Source organism: Lissotriton helveticus, chromosome 1_1 (assembly GCF_964261635.1).
Source record: "Lissotriton helveticus chromosome 1_1, aLisHel1.1, whole genome shotgun sequence".
NCBI lineage: Eukaryota > Metazoa > Chordata > Amphibia > Caudata > Salamandridae > Lissotriton > Lissotriton helveticus.
The window spans coordinates 2,139,543,861-2,139,568,768 of NC_136057.1; the positions used below are offsets into that span (position 1 = coordinate 2,139,543,861).

General features: G+C 42.7%; 1 protein-coding gene across 2 annotated transcripts in view; it reads left to right on the plus strand.

Annotated features, from left to right (window-relative positions):
* Positions 1-24,908, plus strand: part of RPAP2 (RNA polymerase II associated protein 2) — a 564,035-nt gene that overhangs the window by 126,259 nt on the left and 412,868 nt on the right. The gene's annotated exons all lie outside the window — the stretch shown is intronic.

Here is a 24,908-nt window from a genome sequence, read left to right on the forward strand (position 1 = left end):
ATGCTAACAGCCTGTTATTATTGCTTTATATTATGTTCCCATTGCACTTTGAGAGAACAAGTATAACATGTTTTGTAGCAGCTACCTCATGGAGGATTCTGCTGAGTTTCAATTGTCAGGATGTGGTTGAACATTTTAAGTTGTGTCATCTCTGTCTTTACTTTTATATTTTCAGAATACCTGGCACCAACAAACTATGCAAGCTTATTTGCATCTCTTTGGTTTTCCTGCATGTTTTGTAACGAGTCCCTAGTTTTTAGTTACATTTTATATGTGCTATGAAAGTTTATCCTCAAACTTCCTCAAACTTCTGGCGTATCAGAAAACAAAGAATTCACCTCAAACCGTTGAACCATTGTTTGTTTCCAATTTTTGTATTGAATTATGTGAAAGTTAAGAGAAAATCGCACTTCAAACGTGCAATCCCAAGCATGAGTTTGTTCTGTCATATAACCCCAAAGTTAATTCTTGAATGTTTTAGCATCAGAATGTTCTAAACCTGAAGTAAAGAGTGACTCCCATTGAAGCGAAAGGAACTCCAGTGGGGTGTATGGCTTCCAGTGGAATCCTTTACAGGAATCCCTAGTCCAGTTATTCAATGCTACACAAGAGTTGTTTCCCACAGTGGATCATCACTGGGAATTCCTGGGTTCGCTGATAGGGCTCTCTTAGAGCCTTCTGGTGAGACCCTGGCTCTCTGCTCCAGTGGAGAGCAGTGAACACAGCTTTTAGTCTCAGAGGGGGAAGGAAAGAACAGTAGGTAATGGGGGTTGGAGGGAGGAGATCAGTTTTTTAAATAATTCATTTGGTCAGGGAAGAGAGTGAATTAAAGAGTGTGGGGTGGATGGGTGGCAGGATAGTAGTTTATTTCAATTTAGGCGTGGTAAAGTGAATGTTGAGGTAGGTGTCAGGATGCCAAGTATTTCTGTTTTTTTATATTTGGAAAAGGGAGAAATTGGAGAGAGGGTAGGTACGTGTCAGAACAGAAGGTTTTAAAAATTGGGTGGCGAAGGGTAAATCAAATGCTGAGGTTGGTGGGAGGTGGTTGTCGGGAGGTGGTTGCCAGGAAAACCAGGTGCATTGTTTTTTAGTATGTGGGAAGGGGAATGGGAAGGTAATGCTAAGGATGGTATGGGAGAGTGAATGGATGGCAGGCACTTTTTAAAATTTGGATGGTGGAAGGAAGGGATAGTTAGAGGGTAGTGGGGGTGGGTAGAAGGACACCAGGTTTAATACAGGGCATGGTCTGGTGTAGGTGAGGCCATGTCATGGTTGCCCCCCCCCCCCATTACTCCTCTACTCCAGCATAGCTGATGACAGCATCAGGATATTATTTGTGAAGTGGGGGCATACATAACATAAATTAAAGATGGGAAACTAAATAAAGGGAATGTTTTTCATCTTGTGGCTCTAAGTGGCATCATGGACAATTCACGCTTTACTGTTGTTGTTATTCACAACTCCCCATATATAATTGTTTCCCTCACTGCACAACCAATGTGTGCTCCAAATGCTCTCTTTCTCCACTTTATCCTTAAGGCATCTGCCAAACCATTTAGCAAAGTGTAAATGTGTCTCATCTAGAATTGGCTGACCATCTCCAATTTGGAATCTCGAGCACTCCTGCTACAGGTTTCTTGAGGGGTTAATCCTATTTAATTTGTATTCACGTGTTTCTATGGAGACATAGAGAACACACAACATTTTGCTGCAATAGCCATCAGAACAAGGTTTCTCATTAATGTTCAATGAATTTTCAGTACTTAAAATATCTTTACAGCAAGACCTTAGCATAACCAATGTAACAACACAAATAGGCATACAGATTAACATCTCACTAACTTTATGCCAATTTAAATTTAATCTAATGTAAAATTTGTTGTGACCCCCCTGAGTCAATTGCAGATGCCTAATTTGAATCCTTCACGTTCTGGGAACTATAGTGGTGTATTAAATTAGTGCTGCCATCCCAATATTTTTTAAATATGCTCTGGTCAAGCAATTACAACCAATTTTGCAACCCAATAACGTCATAGGTCTGATGCTTGTTTCTGTCCTTTCTGTGATGGAATAAGTCAGTCAGTCAAATCATTTTATTCAATGCCTACTTGATAGGATCATAAAAGTACAAGCATACAAAATACAAACATCCATCAATATACAGAATGTTAAAATAGACTGTTAAAATTTTCCATGATAAACATAGTAACAACATACAATTCATTCTAGGATATTATACAATTGCCTGGTCTTCCAAAATAGGGCTAAAAAAGACGCAACACAATAACAGACTAGATGATCAGGCAATGACTGTAAAAAGAACATTTCTGGGCATCATTGGCTGAAGTTAGATTTGCGCATTATTGGGAGTATAAATCTTTTATGGTATGCCACATAAAATGTACAAAAGAAGAAATTGTGCAAATTAGGTCGGGTGAACACCTTAGTCACATGGGCAAGGCGGGAGCACGTGTAAGGCAAAGATTCCTGACGGATAATCCAACATACAAGAAATAAAATTCAGACGAAGCCTAACTAAAATAAATCTGTGGCGTGAGTTTGTCACAGAAAATAGGTATGGAGCTGTCCCTTCCTGGTTAATCGGTCCCTCTAAGTAAAATTTTACTGAGGATTTTGAGCTGTTGTTTTAAGTCTCTTGTTTGCCCTTTGTTTTAGGAATCGTGTTTTAATTTCCTTTTTAGTAATGGTGGAGCAATTAGTTGGCGTTGCAAATAAATGCTCTAAACCAAGGGAGGTAAAACTGTTTTTAACAAAGGTAATCCAAGGGATCCTATGGAAATGTTCTAAAGAGAGACACTCTTCGATAAACTTCTGAGTGAGGTCAACGGATTCCCTTCTCCATATGGAATGCCATAATGGGATAATCAGATCAAATATGTATTGGACATCCAATTCTGTGTACATAGGTCCTGTGCACACGTCTGGGTTGGTAGGTTCTTATGTAAAAACCATAAGTTCAGTAAAAGTTCATAGATTAACGTGATAAAAAAAGTCGAGATCCAGCGGTGTGTGGAGAAAGATTTATAGTTCAGTCTTGATCAGTACACTTGAAATAATACAAGCCGACACGTGTCACTCCGCCGCTACATACCAGATTCTACACGACTTTGAGATCGCCAACCTTGGACCACCCATCCTAAGTTTTTCCGTTTACTCACATGCCCATCAGGACCGGCTTTCCATGCTGCATGTACCGTCCTCCCACAGCCACCAGGCCATTTTACACGCCATCCCTGCGCATCATCTCTACAGAGAGAGTTTAAGCCCTGAAGAGTCACATCTTCACACGATGTGACGAAACACGTGTCGGCTTGTATTTTTTGAAGTGTACTGATCAAGCCTGAACTATTAATCTGATCTCGACTTTTTATCACATTAATCTATGAACTTTTACTGAACTTTTGGTTTTTACATAAGAACCTACCAACCCAGACGTGTGCACAGGACCTATGTGTTCATTGTTGGGGTAAGGGACCTGTGTCCTTACCTGTACATGGGCTGTTTTTGTTTGGGTTTGTTCCCCTGACCTGTTTGCACCGCTATACTTCTGTTAATTTGAAACGAACATGAAATCGTACATGCTAGAGTGTCAATTCTTCCTGTCCTCCAGTCAAACCCAATTTTTTTTCTGGCTATCCAATTCTGTGTGACAAATAAAACAGCTTATGGGAGGCGTACTAGTGTTTTCCAGAAGGTATCCTCAGTCGTCTGGAGAGCTGAGGGAGTGTCCCCAGATACCTGCCCCATAGCTTCCTTCCGAAATAGATTTGGCCATATAAACTTTTTTGACTGTGCCAAGGGATTTCGCTCCTAGCTATTTTTTATAAAGGAGTATAGGGCGTTAATACTTTTTTCTAACATGAGGCCATTTGTGGTAATCATGTTTGACCAATGTAATTGTCTATCGAAGGTCACCCCTAGATAAGAGAAAGTATCTGTTTGAGTCACTTTCTGACCTGCTCTATGGCGATTTGGTACCTTCTTATCCTTACGACCAGTGATTAAAATAAAGGACTTTGCCTCATTGGTTTTTATGTCCAATTTATGCATGTAGTTCACATAGATCTCTAAAGGTTTCTGTAGAGCTAGACACGTTTGGTCAATTAGCACTGCATCGTTTGCGTAAAGGAGAATTGAAATGCTCACATTATTCATCTTCAGGACATCCGGTGTTGAGTCTAACAGGGGTGCTTCCACCCCATTAGTATAGATTGAAAAAAGAAATGGGGCAAGGACACAGCCCTGTCGGACCCCCTATTGATTGGGAATCGCCTGGTGCACTCTCCCTGCTTCCCATAGTGGACGCTGGCCGAAGAGTACAACTGCCTGATAAAGGGAAAAATTGCCCCATCGATGTCCAGCCCCTTCGTTATCCTCCATAGATGATGGTGGGCAACGCAGTCAAACGCTGCAGATAAGTCCATATATACCAGGTATAGCTTGCCATACTTGGCTTGGTTATACTTGTCAATGAACAGACTCAAGTTAAGCCATTGGTCCTGGGTACCTTTCCCCTTTTTAAATCCATATTGTACCGGGATCAGGACATTGTTAATGGTGTCTCAGTCCTCCAATCTGTTCAATAGGACTCGACCCATGAATTTAGCGGTACTGTCCAGGAGTGAAATTGGTCTGTAATTTTTAGCCTCAGATTTATCTCCTTTCTTATGGATATGAATTAGAATACATTTCGACCATGAATCTGGTGTGCCCACAGCAGCAACTGCATTAAAAACATTTGTCAGCACTGGTCCCCATAGATCCGGCTGTTCAGAGAAAAATCTATTGGGGTACCATCCGGGCCAGGGGCTCAATTACTGGAGCAATGCGTGAGGGCCTCCCTGATCTAAAGGTGGTTAAAAAGGAGAATGGGTTTAGTTGGTGGCATATTAGCTAACCGCTGTGAGTGCTCTCCCTCACCAGTTGGATCGAATATTGAGGAAAAGTGGGCAACCCAAGATCCCTCATCCACATGATAGTCTAAGTTTGAGCCTCTAGATATGGTTTGAGAAAGTGAGCGTTGATTACCCTCCAAAACTTGCTGGTATTGATAGAAATGGCGGTTTGGTGCAGTTGATCCCATGCCTGGCCTTCCTAGCCTCTTTGTACCGGTGACGGAGAAGCTTGACTTGATCCACATCTCTTGGGATGGTTCTAAGTGCCTAATGTAAATTTGATAGGGAACTTCTGCAAGCTTGGTTGAACCTTCTAGGGGCTAACGGGTTAGAAGTAGAACTTTTCCTAGTTAAGTGTTTTTTTAATCTCAACTAAGATCCGTGCGAAGGCAGTCATTACCTTAGTTGGATCATAATCTGGTTCTAGACAGGTCATTATATCAATCTGCCTATTTGCAACCACGATAGGGACTATATTTGCTTCATCAATTGTGGCCCATTTAAGGATAATCCCATTATTCCTTGTTATCATTGGTTTGACATGCCTCATCTGCTTTGGATAAATTCCTTCCCATACCAATTTACCGGTGATAGTGGCATGATCACTATAGTTAAGACTTATTTGGACATTACAGATGAGTTTTTTGAGAGGGTCAGAAACTATCAAATAATCAATAGTTGAACCGTGGCTGGAAATACCGAATGTTTTTTTTTAAACATACCTGAGCTCGTATCAATAGGGTTCTGGATTTCTAAGTCGTTAATAATAAGGAGTCTATTCAGTGCATCTCCATAGGGGTAATGCATGAAATGAGGAATAGACTCACCTGCCTCGTCGGTTAGGCCACATACTGCTTTATGTAGAAAACAACAACTGTGCACATTAAAATTGCCTGCCTATAAAATGTTCAGTATCTGTTTAAAAGTATTAAAAAGTGCATTAATTTTCCCTTCCAGATCAGCAACCTTTTTTCATATCACCAGTAAAGTTATTATAATAATAATTAATTATGAGGACAGTGTTGTCACCTGTGCCCTTAACATGTAAGAGGTTATAATTAGGGGGAGTCGTTATGGGTTAACAATACTTCCAGTCTTAAGGTGTTTTTCAGCAGCGTCAGAATCCCTCCCCTGGCACGGCCTCATTTTGATGGGAGGGCAGGAGTGTAAAACGAGTGGTATCCATCTAGATAAATGGGTCCAATTTCCCATTTTTCTTGTAAACATTTCAGGTCATAAGTAGTGACAATATTTAGCCATTCGTGGTCGGACAATTTGGAACTGTCTGATCAGATATTGCCATTTGTGGAATTCTCCGACCCTGATATCTTACAACTGGGGGTAGGGGTCCTCCTGTTCTTCCTCTGTCAATCACAGGCTTCGAGGTCTGTCAGTGCAGTAAATCGATTGTGGATTGGGAGGGAAATAAAAGTTTGTGCTCAAAGGAATAGGTTGGGGCTCTAAGCAAGGGTTACTGGGAAGAACCACAGGGCCTTGCCCCCAAATGTTGGCCCTAGCCGGTTTGTAGAAAAATCCCAGCGGTAATGCAAGTGTTTGGGAGTTCAATGATGGCCCTGTAGGCAATAAACGAAGCAATTGGTAAACCATGTAGTGCGAGTTAAACTTTACTACCACATGGTCCCCCGGAGGGTTTTCTTTGAGTCCCCACCCAACCCACCCTTCTTGTCATTGTAATTCGGGAAAGAATCTCCCCCGACCCCCCACATGTTTGCTAATCCAATGGCATGCTTTTGACATAAGTTGGTCCGTTGTTTCCTTTTGGGTTCTGGTTAACTCGGGGATATTTGCCAAAATTATCACATAGGGCCAGGCTGCTGGTGAGTGGGCCAATCTCGTATGGGAGTCTACTTGGCCCCTTCTTTTAAGCGAATGCTCTCCTTCAGGTCTCGTCAATGGCGATGGAGGGCCCTTAGATGTCCCCTGAAGCTGTGGGGCGTTGGAATTACCGGAATCAGAATGAGGGGGCAAACAGTTGTTTGGCTGGGTTGGGAGTTGAACTAAACTTATAGGGTCCCTCTGCGCCATGTGGGGTATACGTCCTAAATGATCCGGGTTTGGAGGCTCAGTGGACTAATGCGTCCACTGCAGGGGCCTGTGGTCGACCTCGTGGTCACAGGTTAAAATCCCAGCGCGTCCACTCAGCCTTTCATCCATCTGAGGTCGATAAAATGAGTACCATTTAGTTGGGTAACAATAAACATCTGTTATTCAGCACCAAGATACTCTTATGGGGGAACATGCGCTTTACGAGTCTCCATCCGTGCCTGCAATTGAACATGTTGTATTATTTTTTTCAGGTATAAAATATTTTTTAATGACAAAGCAGGTAAAGGCAACGTATCACTATATTTTAAAATAGCCGTAGAAGATGAGCCATTAGAAAGGAAAACTATTTTACATTTAGAGAATAATAAAATCAGACTGCACTGCAAGAAAACTAAGTGCAGCACAAACTGCGGCAGAAAAGTGCTGTAATTTTTATCAATATGAATCCAAATGTATGTACTCCACACCATATATTTAACCGTTCCTTGTTTGTCATGCCTCATTGCTCATCTCCCTTCCCCACCTGGTTACCCCAGTTCATTGAACAGTTGCTACATTCCACCTTGGAATGAGAGTTGGAATACTGAAGAGATGATTATGCTTGCACGGTGTGAGCTTGGTAGGGCGAGACTAGCACTCAGCTGTGAATAAATTAAGAAACTTATTTCAACTCCTGGAGTGGACCTGTTTATAACCCGGTCGGCGAGGAGGGGGTCCAGTTTTACAGCGGACAGCTTAGTGACACCTCTACCCCTATTGTATATCTCGCTCACTCTCAGTCGTACTGCTGAGGGATTGAACAACATTCTGGATCCGGGTGCTGCTTATTAAGAATGGCATCAGGCACATTGCAAGACTGTCACTGATTTCCTTTCACACCAATTGATGCAGAGTAAGCTGGGCCTCTTGAGTTTTACTTGCGTGTAGAAGGGCTTATCATGTGCCTACTGGACCCACCTGCCATGGGGCAGCATGTGGGAAGAGTTGTTCCTATGGTGCCGTCTGAATCCTTCTTCGGATGGTGCAGGGACAGTCCGTCCCTATCGTACCCTCACTCAACCCTGCTTCAGCTTTATCACTACTGTACCACTCTTTTATGTGTGGTGGTTTTAGGGAGGGGGTGCCTATTCTCTGTAGTTACATGATTTTTGCCAGCTCTGTGCCGTGGTGAAGTTAGTGTGCAACATCTGCTTTCTGAGGTGCAATTGGAGGCACATCCACGCTGGTGAGTGAGGCGGCTCTGGAAATATACATGACGACACGAGTGACATCTTTTGATGGTTCTTGTGTGGAAGCTTCACAGGGCGAGAACTAACCATACCCTCTATTTGTTATGCTGGTCTGTTGGGCTTGACTGCTTCTGACTGGCTGAGGTGACGTGTCAGAGGCCCAAGTTACTGAGAGTATGGACTATACAGTTGAACATATCCAGAAATTAAAATGCCTACATTGGCTGAGCCTCTGTATGAAGTCAATGAGGCTCACTGAGAAGGAAGAGAATTTTAAGGTTGGAGAGCCCCAGCAAAATGTACATGAAATACAGACTAGAGGAAAACTTAGTACAGATACTGACAATTCTATGATTAAATGTTTTAGATGTGGCAACAATAACCACCTTTCTAACAATCCTAACTGCCCTGCTCACCCTAGTTTAAGCAGAAAATTAAACAAAAGAGTATCTTTTTTTTTTTTACAGAGTTTTATATAGCACGAACTTGACCCGAAGGTATAAGGTATCAGAGCACTTTACATAGCACCAGTTGCATTACATGAGGGCACATTCAGTTTTGTTAGGCATAGGGAGATTAAGTGATTTGCCCAGAATCACAGTATGTTCAGCGTCGTTTCCGAGACTCAAACCCAGTTCCCCAGATTCGAGGTTGACCGCCCTAGCCGTTAAGCCAACTCTAGCCGTTAGACCAACTCCTCTCCCTAGAGTGCGTAGAAATTCTTAGTTAAAACAAGTTCATGCTATTGAAAATGTGGACCAAAACATGAGAACATTTGTGTTTCATATTAATACTTATGAGAATGGACACTGTAACAATTATCCTACATGTGATATTACTCTTGATGGGGAGATAACTGTTTTTTCTGATTTATGTTCGCCTTATTCCATTATAGACAACTTATTCCAATTAAAGTTTGAGGCCAAGAGTTATGTCATGCAGCAAGCAGACATAAGACCTGAAGGGTACAACAAGGAACTCAACGCTCTAGCAGGCATGATAATTATGCGCATTTCATTCAAAGGCTGTTCCACTATTGGGAAAGTGTATATTGCCAAACAGGGTTCCCATTTATTGGGCTGGAGATACCAGAAAGCTCTTGGGATAAAGTTGGATCCCAATAACGAGGAACAAGTTCTTCTGGTCGAAAGGTCAATCACGGGTATGGAAGAGTGTAAGGAATTTCCAGAATTAATCAAAGACCAGTTGGGTCTCCTCACCGAATGACAACACAGAATCAAACTAAAAATAAGGCACTACCAATGGTGCATACGATAAAGCCGAATCCACATCTAATGTAAGAAACCTGAAAGGAAGAAAACAGTAGGTTGGTAGCACAAGGGGTCATTGAGCGCTTTGAGAGCTCTGTATGGTTCACTCCCATAGCAGTAGCCAATAAAGTGGAAGGCAAGGGGATCCATTGTCTGTGTGTCTACTTTAGAGATCTTAACGCAAACATAAGAATCAACAGATTGTCCTAACCTAGGATAAATGAAATGTTAAGCTTAATTGGAAATGCTAATTGTTTTAGTGTTATTGACCTGTTGTCTGCGTATCACCATGTCGATCTCCATCCTGATTCGAAATCCCTTAGGTCATTGATAACCCCTTTTGGTGCTTACAGATTTTGTAGGATTCCTTTTGGCCTGGCATCCACAGCAGCGGTGTTTCAGAGGGTTGTCTAGCAAAGTTTGGGTACCCTCAGCGATGTTCTGTTTTTCCAGGACAACATTAAGGCATATGGGGCATCTGAAAGAGAACATGACGTTACTTTGAGGAAAGTATTCTCTGCTCTTTAATAAGCAGGTCTCACTATTAAGTAAGAAAAATGTCTAATTGGTGGTGGCTTAGTTGATTATCTAGGCTGCGCCTTCTCTGAAGCAGGAGTCAAACCTAAAATTGACTTCATTATAGCAGTTAAGGAAACCCCACGGCCAACTTCAAAGGAGGAACTCAAATTCATCTTTGGTCTAGTCAAGCACATGTCCAGGTTTGTAAAGAAGTTTGCAGATCAAGTGTATCTATTCAGCTATTCAGGAACATTTTAAAGAAAGGAGTTTAGTTGATCCATGATCAGGAATGGCAAAGTACATTTGAAAAAAATCAAACAAGACATAATAGCCCCTTGCTTAGGAAATTTTGATCAATCAACAAAAAGGGGGGGGGGACCATAATGGACTATATTTAACGGGGTCCATTGTACAAGTCCAACCAACTAGTAACACAAAGAGAGTACAAAGTTCCCCAGTGGGAATAATAGGACAGAGTTAGTGTGCAATGTAGAAATAAAGAAAAAGGAAAAAAGGGGGAAATTCCCTTTTTGGAACTAAAACCCTCACACACCCAGCAAGCTAGGTGTCATGCTTCATCATATGGGTTTTGCTCCTCGTCAGACTGGCACTGCAATGTCTGACGGGCACCCGTAAAGGGGCTCTTTATCGGAGATCTTTTGTTCCAGCCATATGGTGCATACGTGTGAGAGGGCAAGGAAGTGTAGTCGTGAAGTGAAGGTGAATTAAAAAAGGTAAGTCAATCCACAATATGCTTTATTGAGGTGGTAGACTTCCTTGGTTAAAAGGGGTGGGAGGGGAGATATAAACTGGGTAGGCTCACAGTAAATTGTCTACAACCCTCTGGTCAGGTCAACATGTTTCTTGCCGTCATGGTAATTCTTCAGGACCTAGGTGTAACGTACTACACAATGTGAAAAGAAAGAAAATTTAGGAAAAAATTACAACCTCATCCAGTAGGTCAGTAAGGGCAGGCCAATTGGTCCTACTATGATCAAGCGACCTAGAAATGTGAAAGTAATAGAGAAATGCAGTCAGTAAAGGCTCTATTGCCTCGTAGATCGTTGAGACATCTACATGTTGCACACACACAATTAAAAAACAGATGCTAAAAAGCATCATGGAAGTAAAAACAAGCTCAAAAGGAGACTGAGGACGAAGGCAATGTAGAGGTATGGAGTAGTATCCTTACCCTAAGGGTTGTCCTAGGGTGCCTCGCAGTCTGCTCCCGTGGGACCTGCACAGAGTTTGGTATGGTACCTAGAGGAAAGAATATGCCAGGTTGGATGCCAATAAAGGGCAGGGCAGGGAGGACTACTTATAATGTAGCTAGTCACAAGGGGCTCGTTGGCAACAACTCGGGCAGATGACCGCCTCACAGATAACCCCCAAAGACCAGCACTGTGTGAGTATCGTGGTAGCCCCATAGGCGCACTGTAGTAGTTGAGGCCAAGAGTGCTGCTAGACGCCACCAGCCCGCCGAAAGGGACGACACGCGAACACCCGATCCCGAGCAGAGGAACTTGCAGAGGGACCGGTGGACACGGTACGACCGAACCCACAGGCCAGTAACATCAACAGCAACCATCCGTGAGCTTTCCATGGATAGAGGCATCACTGTAGTGCAAATCACGACAATGGAGGTACGGGTGCCAACAAGTAGGCAGAAGTGCACGTTGCCCGATCGTTAGCAGCGTGATCCAAGGAGCGGCAGATTCGGTATCCGAAGCTCAGCTTACCTTAATGGTGTACGGTCATTACCGTCTACACCTACCCCCACGATCAGCGCCGGGTCAATGCGTAGAGCAGCTGGTGGCGCCCTCCATCACGGAACGCTGTATATAAAGATCACATACTCCCGCCATGTCCGTGCCGAGAGTGGGCGTGGCGGACAGCATCTGACTGCGCATGGCCACGCCGGAAACTGGGTGCCGGTAGACCTGTGGACCGTGTATGGTGCTAAAGGGAAAATGTGGCGGCCATCTTGGGTGTAACGATGGTCTAAAGGAATAGAGGTAAACAACTGTCCGGGAGAGAGTAGGACAAGCAACCTACTGACAGTCAGGCGAGGGCATAGTTGAAAAATGTGCTCAAAGTGTCGGTTAAGTGACAAGGTTGAATCGCCTACGTACAAGTTAGCCAAAACGGCTAACTAGAGCTGAAAGTATATGGAAGTCAAGGCAGTAATTGCCAACATATGGTAAAGTCATTAATCACGGTGTAGTGGTTACATACAGAGAGGGTCTCGCTATCATGATATTTTCAAGATAAAATGGTTTTAAAAAAATAAAATCCTATGGGTATAGAACCTCATTAATGGGAGTGGACCCACTGTGACTGACTTAACAGAAGTGTAGCTATTTAGGGGATAGCAATGGTATAATCAAGGGGAGCACCAGGGGCTAAGATACAAAACAATTCAGTATCGGGGTAGCTGTTTGGACTCTACAGCTCGGGCATCTAGGAGAGCACAGGGGAAAAAAATGTTGGAAAATAGTACTATAGCTAACAAATCAGGGAGGCAAAACAAAGTGTGAGTAGATAATAAGACACTGCATCAGAGAAAATGATGGTGTATTTCTCGGGTCATCTTGGAGTGGAGGGGAGGGTATCCCTATCGTGCCAGGGATGACCAAGGGACTGAGTCGTTTAGACCCATTGTATCCAGTTTAAGCCGGTGCGCCCATCTCTGTTCAATCCTGAATAATGCCTGTTGTGTGATACCCGGGTGGGATTCTAATACCAGCCAACGGGCATCGTCTGCTTGGTGACCATGCTGTGTATAGTGTTCATAAAGTCTTGTGTGTGTCTTAGAGCATCTAATGTTGCTTTTGTGCTCCATAATTCTTAGTTTGACTTGTCTCATTGTCATGCCAATGTAGTGTTTACCACAGGGGCAGGTGAGTATGTAGATGCATCTTGTACTGTTACAGTTAGTGTGTCTCTGTAGATGCCACACAAAGTTTTCGGTGAGTTGAATGTCTTTGCATTGGATTGTTTGGGGGCAGACAGCGCACCCGCCACAGGGAAAATGGCCAGTTACTTGTGGAAGACCCCATAGTGTGTTCTGGTTGGTCATGTTCCGTTTCTTAGGCCTAGTATGGATTAAGGAGTCCTTCAAGTTGGAAGTGCGCTTGAAAGCGAAACGAGGGCGTGGGATGTCTAGGCCCCCGGAATCGACAATATTCCAATGTTTGTTTATTGTTTTCTTTATGAAGGCTGAGTTTTTTGTAAAGCAACACACACGTGATCAGCTCCTCAGAAGTTTTAGAGAGTGTTTCAAGTAGAGCTTCCTTGGGGTTATTCAAAGCTCTTTTGTTTGAGTTATGAATGAGTCTGGTGGGGTACCCTCTGTCCTGTAATTTGTGTTGAAGGAGCCTCGCTTCCTGTTGGTAATCAGATCTGGCGGTACAGTTTCTGCGGACCCTGAGGAACTGCCCGAAGGGGAGATTGTCCCTCAGGGCTTTCGGATGGTGGCTTTCATAGAGCAGAAGACTGTTCCTGTCAGTATTTTTGCGATAAAGACTAGTGCTGATGCCTGTATCGTTGAGAACAATACTCAGGTCAAGAAAAGGTATTGTTGTGTCAGACATGGTGCCAGTAAATTTCAGGAAAGGATTCTGTTGGTTTATCCATGCACAAAAGGATTCACAGGTCACACGGTCGCCTCTCCATAGAACCAGAATATCATCTATGTATCGGCGCCAGAGTGTGATGTTGTTACAGAATGGATTGAGAGCAGATCTGATAATCTTCTCTTCGAAGGTGGCCATATAGATGCAGACCAGACTGGGGGCAAAAGTCGAACCCATAGAAGTCCCCCTAATCTGATGGTATAGTGGTGTACCGTATTGGAAGAAATTCTCGGTTAGGGCTATACTTGCACAGGCCATGATAAATGAAACCGGTGTGGGTGAAGACCACTCTTCAAGCAGGGCTTAATTTGTGCCGGTGCTTGCCGGTGCTTAGCACCGGCACTTATTTATCAGGGCCGGGTCTAGCTGTCAGGACGAACGCACATCAATGACTACACAACGTGCCGTGTGTAGAGTTAGACAACGTACTTTATTGTGAAACAACTCCTTCTGCTGAAGAGCTGAGCTGAGCGATAATAAATCTATGCCTCCCGTCAGTGTTGCCGGTGGGGGCTGGATTTAGTTTAGTCCTGTGCAACCACCGCAGCGCTGCGTACATAACCATTTAAAATTTCATTTGCCGCCAGCCAGCCGTAGCGTCATGAGGCACGTACGGCACGCACTACGCACCAGCAGTCCGGAACCATTAACTGAAGAAGCAGCATGTGTGTCATGCAGTGTGTAGCAGCATTCCTCTTAAAAAACAGCCCTGCCAAGTGTTTTACCGAAAGTAAAAATACCATCGCTTTAAATATGCAGAGGATCACAATGGGCAGACTTTGGATGTCGAATTGGCTTCCTCCGCTAGAGTGGGGCCGATAGCGCCTGTCAGGTGATTCACTGTTCGCCGTGCAGCAGGGTCCGGACTCGGCTAAGGCTTCAGCACAATGATGTGTTTTTTTTTCCTGCCAAGACCTGGGCCCCCAGGAACAGCTGTCACAAGTCGGGTGTTTGAACTGACCTCTCTGATCTCGACAGACTTCAGGGCAGCCGGATGCTCTCTGCAGCACAGAGTTGAAGGGCCTGGGCCTGGCTTCGCTTTCTGTGAAGCTTGATGCAGGCTTTCCTCGAAGAACAGGGGCCAACCGTTTCCCATAGTGTTTATGCTGTTTCGACGGTTCTCAGTGTCAGGTAGGAACGTTTTTTTTTAAAAAAGAATGCAGTACTGTTTGTTACAGCTCTTGTGGTGCAGGGGCCTGTGCCTTGCAATATAGGTCAGGTTTCCCTCTCCTGAATGTGTTTTCAGTTGGATTTTACTTTACGCCAATGCAGTGCTGAGGCCCGTGTTTTCTGTATATTTATAAGCAGTTAAAGCCACTGCTGGGACCCGGAGCTGAGTGCTATTATTTCCCAAATAAACAAAAAGATTCTATCAAAGTGTGATGATGGTGGATTTTTTGGTTTTTTTTATATATAAGAATTTAGAGTGTGGTGTTTTTGGGCTCTCTCTCAGATTGGTGAGACTAAGGCACTATGTGCTTTTAAAATACCCCTCATTGGGGTCTTCCCGTCCCTCTACGTAGAGGGACGGGAAGACCCCAATGATGAAGCATGACACTAAGGGGATTCTTAGTGTGTGAGGGGTATTTTAAAAGCACATAGTGCCTTCGTCTCACCAATCGTCTCACCAATCTGAGAGCCCAAAAACACCACACTCTAAATTCTTTTATATAAAAAAAACCAAAAAATCCACCATCATCACACTTTGATAGAATCTTTTTGTTTATTTGGATCTGCAAGGAGGGTGATTCTATCGATTCCTCTGTACTTCCCCTGTTGTTTGGGAGCACTATTATTTCCCCTCAGACTTTCATTATCCTAATGTTGCTAAAAGGTTTAGTTTGGGTAGAAATCTATTATTTTAAGTAAAACCAACCATAGTGGCATTCTCCTCACACCCTACATTTCACACCTGCTCCACTACACTTGCTTACAGTACCACAGACAAATCACATTGCTGTCTCCAGTTTAAAAATTACCAGACCATTTTTGGCTACATACACTTTACTACAATATACATTAACTCCTGACTCCTTCTGAAACCATTTAAATATCACACACAATGAATCTGAAAACTTGGCAGCTATGATTGGTGTTATTTCTGATATTTATCTGTTTTCCTCTTCTTCATTGTTAGATATTGCTCGCTAGAAAGTGTCACTCATAGTTGTTGAATGTCACTCATAATTAGACTGAAATTATGGAAATGCCACACATAAGCAATATGAAAAAGGCAGTAAACCTAGTAAGTAACCAACTCTGCTTTCACAGTGGAATCTGCTTATTTGTAAATGTTTTCTGACCGCAGCTTCTTCGGGGCCATGTGAAAGATGGCATCTGTTTATTTTGAAATGTTCATGTCTCTTAAAGTCAATGAAGGGGTTGATCAGTTCATTCTGGAAGCTTTGGTGTGCGGCTGTCGCTGGGTGAAGCAAGTTCGTTTTGCACTGTGTGACGGGACAATTTGTTGCAATGACAAAGGATTTAATTGGTGTAATGCTGGAACGAGGTATTGAATTTATGTGCAATATTATGATCTCGGGCACTCAGGCTACGAGCCCGATAAAGAGAGATAGAAACAGAGCGATGGGAAGTGTAGGGTGAGGATGGGTCCTTGCACTTCCCTGGTGCAAGCTCCTTGTGGTTACCTCTGGTGCCAGCCTATCACACTGCGCACCTGTGATACCTTGTCGCACTGCTCATCAGTGCTATACAAGGGAGTATCCAGAAAATAAAAATATCTCCCTCTTTGACCATCCCTGTAAGGCGCCAGTGAGCGAAACAGGACACCATCCCTAAAGGTTTAAAGGGGAGTTGGTGCTCAAGAAACCTTTTTTAATAGCTAATGATAAAATAGGGTTTTAAAGTGATTCCACAAACAAAAAATGGCCTCTAAATGTGTGCCAAAGGAATAATACAAAACTTATTTCCAGTTCGCTGAGGCTGACATAAATGGGGTTTCCTTCCCTTAGACACCCTTTCTCCACTTTTCCTTTCAATAATGTTTTTTTCCTTTTCTCACCTCCATAATTTGTGTTTCCGTTTTGAAAATCCCAACCTTTTTGACAGCAAAACTCCTTCATAAATCAGCCTTATGTGGGTAAATGTAAAGTCTTGAGTACTAATAAAAACCAATGCTGATGGTGTAACCCCCGATGTAACGCCAGGAAACATTCCCAGGCCTCAATTCAAATATTCAATTGATTCAAACACTATGTATTGAAGTTAAAGTAGAATATAGATTTTATGGCATTCGAACTTTGATACAGAGTAAATAACACATGTCTTGTGTTGGGCTGCAAATAATGACCATGGAGGGAGCCAGTAAGTGCATATTTTGTTACATTTGTCATCATTGACCTCAATTTAACAAGCTCCTTTATGCCTTTCAAAAACATAAATGTCACATACACTATGATTAGCATTCAGCACATCTTAAGTTAGCTACCTTTTAGGTTTGTCTTGATCACACGTGCACCATTGATACCAGATTTTTCCATATGATATACATGAACAGACTAGGACACAAGTTTGTAGAATTGCTTTTATTTCTTAGAAAGAAAGATATGCGATTATTCCATACAGTTGTTACAGATATGTCAGCACAGAGGAGCTTGAGGACACACAGAATGTTGTTACAACTAACTTTCTCAACTAGGATGACACTGAAGCCTTACTGGACAATCTATACCGCCATAAATCACTGCTCTCTTTCAAGTTGGCCCCATCCAAAACTAGAAATACTAAATTTGGCATTAAACCCACAAAAAATGGTCCAATGTGGTGACAGTAGAACTGAAACAAACCAGTCTCGACCTCTAATGCAAGCTGCACAAGACTATTTTGACTGAAGATAGCCCCTCTCTAAGAGATACCTGTAAGGCCTCCAAAGTGCCATAAAGAGAGCCAAAAAGTCTTAATTTACAAAATTAATCTAACGGGTCTGACTGAATAAGAGAAACCTTCAGCATCTTTTAAGAACTGTCTAATCCAGATGCCCAGAAGAACAACCCCTGCGCATCAAAACCATATTGTGACAAACTCCTGGATTTTTTTTTGTTCAAAATTAGCACCATCCCTGACTCCCAACGTCACATGCCCTGTACCATCTGCCTGACACTCTCTCTCCTTTCTTCACATTGTGAGTCCTTTCTCTGCCTCTGTCTACATGGCTATTGCTTCACTGCCAGCACTCGACCCTCCCTAGTAGCTCTGCCATGGCATTTTGATGCCATTAAATTTATGAGCGTAGGCATAAACAATAGGAAGACGGGAGCCAAAAAGGTAGTAATTACAGGTGTCCCCTTTCAGTGCATTAGTCATTTCAGCCAATTTATTCTTAAATTGTGTTTTAAATGCACTTTTTTAATTCAATTTTTTCAAAATTTTCTCGAGTGGGGGAACCTCCTATCAAGAACCTTTATTTGAGGAAGACTCCCTTGCTGAAATTCAGACCGGGTATTACATCTGGCTTTCAACAGTGGCAATTGAGAATGTGGGTGGAGACGAATAAGTGGGTGGAGCCAGTGGAGGAAGTAGGTGGAGCCAGGTAAAGTGGGTGTGGTCTCCTAAAAAAATTGAGCACCTGCACTTCATATTTTACAAATCAAGCACTGTCTTCAAGTAAGAGTGTAGACTCAACGGCTTCTAAAGTGGCTTGTTGGGGGATGTTGGTGTAAAGTGCTTCCACGTCAAGAGTGAGGAGGAGGTCAACGCCCTCTCTCCCTCCGATGGAATCAATAAGACGGAGCACATCCCTGGTGTCTTGAAGGAATGATGGGATTTTCCTAACCACTGATTGTAAGAAGACATCACAGAATTTGGAGAGGGGCTCCAGTAATGAGCCAATACCTGACACGATTGGTCTCCCAGGGACAGGTGTCTGCCCCTTGTGAATCTTAGACAGGGTGTAAAAGTAGGGAATCGCTGGGTCAGTGGTCAGTAAGAATGCTGCTTCATTCTTGGAAATCCATTCATTGGTTTCACCCTCTAAAATAAGGCTGGTGATTGTAGTTGTGAGTCTTTTGGTGGGGTCTATAGTCAGTGGTCTATAATGAGTAGTATTGGCCAATTGGCGTTTACACTCTTTGTCGTAGTTACAGCTATTTTGGATCACTGTGGCGCCCCCTTTGTCCGCCTGTTTTAGGACAATAGTAGTGTCATTGCCTAGTGATAGCACTGCTTGTCTCTCAGCCGTGCTCAGGTTATTGAAACTGTTGGTATTCGGTTTGTTTTCCAAGCTCCTGAGTACTGCCTTTTCAAAGGCTAGAACCTCCGGAGGAACCATGTTGCCAGTAGGCGTGAAGGTTGATAGTTTTCGTAACCCGGTATCAGTTCTCTCGTTTTCAGGTTTGTTATTGAAGAAGGAACGTAGCCGTATTTTCTTGAACAGCTGTCTGATTTCGCACATTTCATTGAAACTGTCAGGAGTAGGGGTGGGAACAAAGCCTGGTCTCGATCAGGGTCAATGTCCTGTCCGAGAGATTCACAATCAGGCTCTCTTTCCCCAGGTCGTGCTCCTGGTTTCTATGTCAATCATAAAACCATTCTGACCACTGATGCAGTACTAAAGGTATTGGGACTACAACTCTCAAGGATTCAGAATACAATTATTCAACTGTAGAAAGGGAAGCCCTGCCCTGCTCTGCTATAGTGCACTTAAAGTCTTTTTCTGTGGGGCCTACCTTTCACTTTGCATACTGATCATCTCACTTTCATTTTTACTTCTAAAGGAGTTGATCTTACTGCTCTTTGCATCTCCAAATGGATGTTGGACCTGGTGTGATACAATTTTATGATTTTGTATGTTTCAGGCTATCGCAAAATGGCAACAGACTGTCTTTTCTGGTTACCTTTCGAAAGATATGATTTGGAGGAGAGTAGTGCTGAAGAACCGATATTATTGATCAATATACCCGTTTCGGTCTGTTTTATTCATTTTACATTAAAAGTATTGTTTACATTATTCTTTTAATTTATTCCCAGTTTTAAGGTATCTAAACTTATGTTTGTGAGTGAGGGTGTATTGCAGAAGCGTGGTTGTGCATTTTGGCACTGTGCAGGTGTGCTTGGGGAGAAATCGTGCACACAGGAAGCCAATATGTATGCCCCCACATAGATCATGTGTACGTGTATTTTGCCGTACCTTTTTTAAGCATAGGTGCAGACCTCTCTCACGACCTTTTTTTTGTTTCCATCGTTGTCAAACTTTTTCCAGTTCCCTTTAAACATGCACAGTATAGAGACCAAAAGATACGCATGTGCTATCGGTAAACTTGGTCCATGCTTCCTACCTTGTTTCCAGGACCTGTGTTCCCTCCGTGTCACCGTGCCACACTTAAACACAGATTCCGTGACAATCTGTGCGCAGCAATCAGAACAGGGTGAGCTAACCAATACAAAGCATTTTACTCATAGCTTTATAATGGGTCATAAAGAAACATAACCTATTAAATGCCACACTGTTTTTAAGCTGAAGGGCATATTAGACAGACTCTTTCACGTACATCAAACACAGTACAGAATGACCATGTAGTGAGCTTTCTTTTTGCTACTGATATAGTAGCTCCTATGATCCACCCCATAAAAACACCAGACCACGGCAGCACTGACATTTGCCCCGTTCGTGTTTTTTTTTCCTCAGTTCTTAGTAATAAAAGCCTCCACAAAGGCTGATCCACCACAGGATGTAATCCTGCTTACTGCGATTGGTCATATGCTTACTGGATCCTGCATCTTTCCTGATGCTGGACTAACAGAAACCAATACCCCTGAAATTACAGACCTTTGTGAAGAAGTACAAAGTTCCAGGACCGAGTTTGCCAAGGCATGGTTTTGTTTTTGTGAGCAGATTCTCTGCAACAAATGCCTCCCCAACATATGCAAGATATCAGGCTGCAGGGAGTTATCATCGAGACCTGGCATAAAGATTTCCAAACCTGACGATGCTGCGGGGTAATACTAACATAACAGTCATTCAACCCCATACAGATCTCTAATAACCCGCATTCAGCCCCTTTTTCGCTTGCCAATGTGAGATTGAAATACTGTTTTAAAAGGTGGCAAGTGTTGCTAAAACACACGCATGTGATTAGCTAACTCTGCCACTAGATGTCACTGTTATGTAGTAAACGACAGGCTACGGGCAAGCGAATGATCATTCTGCGCTTTTTTTTTTTAGGTCTGACTTGACTTTAGTATTTTTGTGTTATTTTTTCCTTGTGTGAAAATCAAAAACAAAACCTTGCCGAGTGCTACTGACAGAGGCTTTGGCTCCGCCCACATGTATTGAAGTTCTGTACTTCCACTGAAGAGTGCCAGTATTGAACTTTTTGGCTTGTGTTAACACATACTCAGTACAGCAGGACTAAGTTGGTTATGGTGACAAGCCAATGATCATGGCTAAAGGCTTTATCGGTTTATTATGAAATGTTCCGAGAAAGGCTGCAGACCTGATGCATTCAATGTGAAAAGCATATGTTAATATCAGTCCATTTAACAGGTGGATTGGTATTACTCTATATGAAAGCCTGCAGAGAAGAATTTTGTTACTTGGAATCTTATAGCTTACTGAAGTAGGCAAGGGTTTTCATATTGGTTACTCCTCTCCCTCTCCACCCTCCCCTCCCTCCCCTCCCTCCCTCCCCCTTAAAGGTTGCCATATGGAAGAGCTTAGGCTCAATACAGTAGACCTGAGTTAATTGTGGGCCAAGTCAATGATAACCGCTACAGATCTGATTAGTTCACTAGAAAAAGATATTTCACATGCCACAGGTCTGATCGGATTATTATGACAAGGTACGACCAAGGCAGTAGGCCTGATTTATTTACTGTGTACAGATACGTTAAAGCCAATAGGCCTTTAAGCGTGGATTGTTTTTGCATTGTATTAAAGTCTGCAATTAGGTATTTTGTTTCATGAAATCTCACAGATTTCTTTGTAGGGAAGGATTTTGGCATTGGTTAGCCTCTATGACAAATTCCATTTTGTGCCTCGTTTATATAGTGAGTTGCTGTCAACCCTTGTTTGAGCTACCTATAGTAAAGGCCAAGGTTCATGTCCTTCAAGAGATGATGTAACTTTTGAAGAAAGAAGCTATTCAGTAGCATAATCATGAAATAGATGCAAAAGCAAACCTAAAATGAAGGTTCCCACGACATCCGATCTTCGTTTCACGTAGAAACAAAAGTGCAGCTATAGTGAAGGCTTCCTTGCTTTCCAACCTTGATTGTACTTGGTTGGATATCTATGGAGCCTTCAATATAGTCCTGTTTCTTTGTGAATCAAAGATCAAATGAAGACTGCTGTCTTTAGGAATAAAGACTGGTTTTTGTTGCTTTTGGGTACAGAGTATAAAGAGAAGGGCACTCTCTGTGAATTTCAGTCACATGAGAAGAAGACAGCATTCAATATCCACAAGGATTTCACGGTGCTTGTGAGTCCTTCCAATTTGCCTTCCAAGTCTCTTGTACCTTTATCCATACTGACACTCATCTCAGCCAGTTCACTTTGTAACTCTTTGATAGATCTCAGTAGGGCCAGTGCTCCAGCTGTGAGTTCCACTTCTTTATCTTACCAGGGTCTGCAGGAAGCTTCTCTTGCTCTTATCTGATGTTCTTCATAACTAGAAAAATACTCTGTCCTTCTATCCACCATGTAGACCATGACTTCGTGCAGTCGAGCCTCAGTTACGGATGTACAACAGCAGGTCCAAATATCAGCAAAACCTTAATTAGAAATAAACAAATTAGTCCGGAAATGAGAGGATTTTGCTAGTTTCTTTGACACCAACATTTGAAGGATTTGAGTGTCCAACCTACCTCATACCAGTTCTCCTATTACACATTTACGTAGTGAACAACCTAACAACTAGTCTGAATTCAGTGATATATCACAGATTGAACTTCTCAGCATCATCACTAGTCTAAACATCTCATACCACTTCGCTGATCCATTAACTACCAATTTGGGTAGGCAGATGTTTTTATCAGAACACAAGTTTTGGCTTCCTCTCATTAACTTCTCATTTAAACAAGGATCTTTTTTAGGCTGCCTAAAGTTGGACAAGTGTATCCTCTCTTGACAAAACCCTCAGCAGACCCCAAAGATCTAAATACCTACTGCCTATTTAGGCTTCCTATTCTTGTTAATATCATGGAACTTTGTGTGAGCATTCAAATCAAGCTGTTTGTCTGGAACAACAATCTATTTGTAAACTGCCAGTCTGTATACAGCCAGTTGCTGCTCAGAGATCACTCTTTTGCAGATCATTGGCATTGTGTAGTAATGACACCGACCACTTCTCAGTTAAGGAGTAGACTGAGCTTTATTTCACAGCCTGCCTGATACGTGACTTCCCTCCTTCCAGCAAAGATCAACTGGCACAAATCAACTCCATGCACCATAAGCCTCCAAATGACATGGTTCACAGAACACAAGACATGGAATGCCCTAAAGGCATAATACATCTCCCACCTTTACAAATGGCCACAATTTCTCAGAAAGAGAACATACAGAATTTAACAAGAAGACAAAGAAAAAATGAAGGAAACTTCATTAAAACGAAACTTTTCAATAAACTAACGGAACAGAGTATTGCATTATAAGTGAATATGTACAGAAATGAACATTCCAATACAATACAAAAACTTCATAAAAGTCCCTTGTTATGTAGTTGACAAACCCCAATACGGTAGATAGAAGACCATACAATTACATTAAGAGATGCATACTCTTTCACATCCATATTTTTTTACATAGTTCCTTAAGTACACTGGTGCTCTCCTTGGTAGTCCTTGCACAATCATCAATCTTGACCCTACCTCCATGCATTAACAGCCAAGCTGGGACTAATTTGATTCCATGGTTTCCTTGTCCTCATGCAGTGTAAAGGGCACCTTTTAGTAACTCCATTCTTCGTAGAGCAAAAAGCCCACACTAACTCATCAACCATCTCATCCACATCTTCACCACTCTGGAGGCCCATCAAAATGGTGTCTTTTACCAGTCAGTTAGCCCTTTCCACGAGACCATTTGCTTGTGGGTTGTATAGGGCCATGAGCCTATGTCTGATGCCACACCTCTCTAAAAGATTCCTTCATCTCATGTGACGTACATTGCCTGTAATAAGTATAATGGGAAATCCCTCTTCTCTAAACACCACTTCTAACACTGAAATTGTATTTCTCATTGTCACCTCCCTCATGAATTTGACTACCAGCCATTTAGAATGTACATTAATCATGACAAGAACATATTTCAAATTTGATTTCATCCCATGCATAGGCCCAATAAAACACCATGGTTTTCCAGGATCCGCAATGTGACCCCCTCTGACTAACCCCAGTCCTCAATCTCTTTTTGCTCTCTTTGTTGTCCTGGCACCCAATTGCCCAACTTGTGACTTACTCATCCATTCACAGCCACCAAAATTGCTCTTGGAATCTCCTTTTGGTCAGTGTTTGTCTAAGATGCCCTTTGTGCGCCAATGTTATCATTCTTTTCCTCAAACCTTGGGGAGGAACAAACTTCTCTATTCTCACCACCACCTCTTGACCACATAGTGATAATTCCTCTAGTATCTTCACAGAAGGTGTCACACTGGGAGCCACAGTGCTTTCTCTTCTACCCCCCTTCAGAATCCTCTTTACCATTTACTTCAACTCTTCATTAGCATTCCTTTCTTCCACTCCTCCTTTTTTCAATATATGCCAAACATGAAACAGCCCTTTCTTGTTTCTTAGCACTACTGCTCCTTATCTATATTTTTTCATTTCAAGGAAAGGCGTGACAAGCAATCCGCTTAAGCATTCCTCTATCCTGGAATGTATTTTACTCTATATCTACATTCATGCAGTCTTGCATTGCTAGCCTCACAGAGCCTTTTCCTGCCCCCTCCCCAAGTGTCAAAACCTTAACTAAAGGTTTGTGGTCTGTATGGAGCATACATTTCAAACCCCATAAATATGTTCGAAAGTATTCAACACTCGCAGGCTGCCACTAACGCTTCCCGCACTATCACGGAGTAATTGTGTTCTGTGTCAGTCAAGGAGCGGGAGACAAATGCTACCTTTTTAGGTCTCGCCCTGCGATTGCAGGCCAAAGGCCTGCTGTCGCAGAGCGAGACTATTGTTATCATTCCGGCTTTCAAGGACTCAAAGGGAGCCGGAGAGGACAACAGACTGTCACGCGCACGCAGCAGCAGCCTGCCGGGATCAGGTCGCGCGCGTCAACACGCGCTCCGATTCCGGCAGGCTTTTCACAACACACAT